This window comes from Malania oleifera, chromosome 5 (assembly GCF_029873635.1).
Source record: "Malania oleifera isolate guangnan ecotype guangnan chromosome 5, ASM2987363v1, whole genome shotgun sequence".
NCBI classification, from domain to species: Eukaryota; Viridiplantae; Streptophyta; class Magnoliopsida; order Santalales; family Ximeniaceae; genus Malania; species Malania oleifera.
Window position 1 is genome coordinate 59,388,526 of NC_080421.1, and position 4,723 is coordinate 59,393,248.

General features: G+C 41.7%; 1 non-coding gene across 1 annotated transcript; it reads right to left on the reverse strand.

Moving 5' to 3' along the window:
• Positions 1-1,924: 1,924 nt before the first annotated feature.
• On the reverse strand, positions 1,925-2,030 carry LOC131156824 (small nucleolar RNA R71). The gene has a single exon (XR_009137094.1). It is a non-coding gene; the product is annotated as a small nucleolar RNA R71 (small nucleolar RNA).
• Positions 2,031-4,723: the final 2,693 nt, after the last annotated feature.

The window sequence follows — 4,723 nt, forward strand, 5'->3', positions numbered from 1 at the left end:
AAATCAGATGTTTAACCAAGTCCCTAGTGCATAGGTGCATTCAAGGAAGAAAGATTCTGTTCAACCATGTGGAGCGACTAGTTACCAACAGGGGCGACCAAGGCAATAAATACAAAGTCCAAGGTTCAGGCTTGAGATAGAAATACTGCAAAGGTTGACCAAGTGACTGACCAAGTGACCCTCTGGGGCAACTAGGTCCCAAGATTGAAGCTGATTGAAGACAGAACTACCGAGAGTCTCGATCAAATGCTCGACTAGAGAGACCATTATGGGCAATAGAGTCGAGTTCCTGAGATTCGCTGAAGCTTGAGATCCTATAAGTCTCGACCATTGACTCAACCATCAAGACCCAATGGTGTGACTACTTCGACAAGATCTGAATTTGAATTCCTGCTTTCCCGGGAGAATCGACTAGGGCGCAACCATGGGAAAGTATAGATGCGACCTGGTTGGAACTGACGATCTACGTTGTGAGATACTTGCAACAAATTAGATTTACATGCTTTTGTATTTACATTCCTACTCTTGTTCTCTTTGTGTTTGAGTGATCGTTAGTGACAAACAATTTGTTCTACAATAAAGAAGCCATCTTCATGCTTTCTCTTTACTACTTTCATATTTACATGCTTTCATTTATTCGCTTTCCTTTACTGCTTTCCTTTACAGCTTGATTGTGATGAATACTTAGTAGATAGGATAGCACTTCTACAGCTTTAATCAGGTACATGTAGTAGGCTACAGTCTCCCATAGAGGTTCTCATGATCATTGTGATAGAGTATACTCCGGTTCCTGACTGTACTCCGAACGGTTGGTGCACCCTTACTACATTATGCCATCGAATGGCTCCTTGGACCGTTTAGCCAATTCTCGGTTAGCTTAATACACTAAACTGACCAAACTTAGATTATGCACATGACATCCTAAGTCAAATTCGTGATTGAGCACTGCTTTGTAGGAGTAGGGTTAATTTAGATTTATCTATTTTTTAGTAGTTGTTAGAACACACCTTGAAAAATACCATTTTTTTTACTTTTCTTTTACACAAGGTTATAATAAACTGATTTGGAAGTCGTTTGATAACTGCGCTTTAAGTCCCTGTGGATCAACACTTGACCTCCCCCACTTTCTACTGAACTTGGGATTAGTTAGGCTTTATAAATATTATTTTTGATAGTTAAGGACCCAAGCCTTGATGTGCCTACCAAATTTTGGTGCCGTTGTCGAGGACCTAGCTACGATTATAAGCCAATTTCCATTTTAGAGTATTATTGTCTTGTTTTTATTTGTTTTCTATTTATTTATTTATTTATTTATTTTCTATTCTGAAGTCTTAATTTTGTGTGCTTCAAGTGTGTATATTTGGTCTACTTTCTTTGAATCCTAAGATGGTTCCCCTAGACCTTGAGATTGAGAGATCCCGTAGGTCCTCTAGGAAACCTACCTTTAATCCTAAGATAGCTTAGTCATCCGAACTTAAACTCATGGCTGAATGACCACTAGTTTCTGCTGATCAAATCCTGGAACCCCGAGCTCCCTCCCTACTTATGGTGGGAAAGCAACCCCTTCAGCCTCTTAGGGATTACTTTGTACCTAATGCATACACTTCGCCGTCTTGCATCTGGTTCCCAGGTGTTAAGGCGGCGCCATTAGAGATCAAGGCTTCTATCATCTCGATGCTACCCACTTTTTATAAGAACTCCACTAAAAATCCCTATCAACATCTGGATGAATTCTTGAAAATTTGTTCTACCATCCGTATACCCAATTTTAGTGATGATGCTCTCCATCTTAGGCTCTTTTCATTCTCTCTGAAGGATAATGCCAAATATTGGCTAACATCCTTAGAGCCGAAGTTAGTGGCCAATTGGGCCACCATGTAGTACGAGTTCTTGAAAAAGTGCTTCCCAATTGGGAAGATGAACCAGCTTCAAAGAGCCATCATGAGTTTCTCACAAATGGATAGGGAACTCTTTTTTGAGACTTGGGAACACTTTAGGGACCTACTCCACAAATGTCCACATCATCAGGTGGCAATTAGTGCATACCTTTTACGAGGGGTTAGCTGAAATGGATAGGTCGATGGTTGATGCATCATGCGGAGGTACTTTCCTCACCAAGCACGAGAATGAGGCATGGGTTCTCTTTAAGAACCTTATCAAAAACTCTCAGCAGCATACTGTTGCTGCTTGTAAACCCTCCAACCCTTCCACTTCCACATCAAAATCCAAGGGAGTTTATGAGTTGGCTTCAGGCCATGACCTCACACCAACCTTGCACACAGTAGTTCAAAAGTTAGACCAATTCTTGTCCTCAGGACAGCAACCACAACCCATGACATGTGCAGAGGTGTGTGCCATCCGCTCATACCCTTCACACTCCTAGTCTAGTTGCCCACACGCACCTTCCCAACCTGAGCTCATGTAAGAGGAAGTTAGCGCCACCCACAATTGGTATGATAAGCCATCAAATGACCTATACTCCAACACATACAATCCTGGGTGGAAACAACATCCTAACTTCTCCTAGAGGCCGCAAGCTACAAGGTTTCAAAGCCAAAGACCTCAAACATCAACCAATGCTCCACCCTCACACCCATATCAGAACTTTCAAAATCCTCCTATGCCCACCCTTCAACCATATTCTTGTCAGCGACCAGCTCCTCAACCTAAAAATGATAAAACTTTTTAAGAGATGGTGTTGAGAGCTCTAAAGGGTATTAAGGCTAATAAGCAAGTGGATAGGGAATTACTCTACTCTCACTCCCAATCTATTGCCAAGCTAGAATCCTCCATGGGCCAACTAGATCTCTCTTTGAGTCAAAGATATTAGAGTAAGATGTCAAAGTAGCCACTCATGCGCCCTAAAGGCCAATACAGGGTAGAATGCAAACTAGACACTGATCCTTCATCGTATTATGAGCAGGCCCAGGTGGTAACTACTTCGTGAAATGGTGGGGTGGTAAACAATAGGGTGGAGGGGAAGTTAAGCAAGGGTAAGGATGAGGAGAAGATGGGGGTAGAGCCCAATGCTGAATTTTGTACTCCCTACTCCTCTAATTTAGTGAGCAATCTCGAAGTTTCAACAACCTCCAATAGAGGAACATTGCCACACTTTGCCCCTCCAGTACTATATCCTGCTTCCCTACATGCAAGTCCTAAACCGAAGAAGGAAGAAGTTGAAGAATCCATTATGAACACGTGTCCCCGTCGACGATCCCAACAAGCCGCTTCGCGAGATCCTGCTATGACCCCCCTTTAAAATTTCATTTTCTCCCTTTTTCATTATTTAAATACTATAATTCTTCGAGTCTCTACATTCTCTCCTCCTTATAAAATTTTGTCCTTGAAATTTACTATCTGTATTGAACATCATCCTTTGAGGAAAATGGGCTACTTATTTTATTACTTACCCTCACTTGTGGCGGAGGAATACCGTGGTTACATTTAGGGTTCCGGGAGATTACAAATACATAAAATAAAATTCTCCCAAAACCAAAATACTGCCTATTCTATAAGCTACAATACTACTCATACATATAACATCTTGCTTTTCATAACCTTAAACCATACTACATTTACTTTACTCATATACCTAGTACTAATCTCCACTGAATAAGTGCGGGTATTTCTGTTGTATTTGCTCCTCAAGCTCCCATGAATCTTCCTCCACTGCATGATTTCTCCACAAGAATTTCACTAACAGAATCCTCTTATTGCACAATTCCTATTCCTTCCTTTCCAGAATCTTCACTGGAGTTTCTTCATAAGCCAAAGTATCACTGAGTTCTAACTCGGCATAACTGATGACATGGGAGGGATCTAGGATGTATTTCCTTAACATTGAAACATGAAATATGTCGTGAATTCTAAATAAAGCTAGTGGTAAAGCTAGCCGGTAGGCAACTAACCCTACACTTTCAAGAATCTTGAAAGGTCCAATGAACTTAGGGCTCAACTTACCCTTCCTCCCCAACCTCATAATTCCCTTCAATGGTGCTATCTTAAAAAACACAACTCCCAACTTCAAATTCCAACTCTCGGTGGCGCGTATCAGCGTAACTTTTCTGCCGACTCTGAGCTGCACTGATTCTTTCTTTAATAAGACGGACTTTGTCGTAGGCTTCCTGCACTATTTCTGGTCCCAAAACTCGCCTCTCATCCATCTCATCCTAGTATAGAGGAGAACGAAATCTCCTACCATATAGTGCCTCGCAAGGTGCCATGTCAATGCTGGCTTGATAGCTGTTATTGTATGCAAATTCTACCAGCAGCATATAGTGGGTCCAACTACCCCCAAAATCCAAAACGCACGCTTACACCATATCTTCTAATATCTGAATCACCCTCTCAGTCTGACCATCTATCTGAGGACGAAACGTCATGCTGAAAGATAACTGAGACCCTAGAGCCTCCTATAAGCTCCTACAAAATCGTAACGTGAAATGTGGGTCTCGTTTTGATACTATAGACACTGGCACACCATGTGGTCATACTACCTCATGAATATATAATTCCATCAGTCTGTCCGTGGAGTAGTTGACTTTAATAAGAATGAAGTGAGCGGTCTTCGTCAATCTATCAACGACCACTCAAATACCATTCTAACCATGCGGTGCCAGCGATAAACCAGTCACAAAATCCATAGATACATGATCCTATTTCCACTTTGGGATGTAAAGAGGCTGCAACTAGCCCGTTGGCCTCTGGTACTCAGCCTTTACTT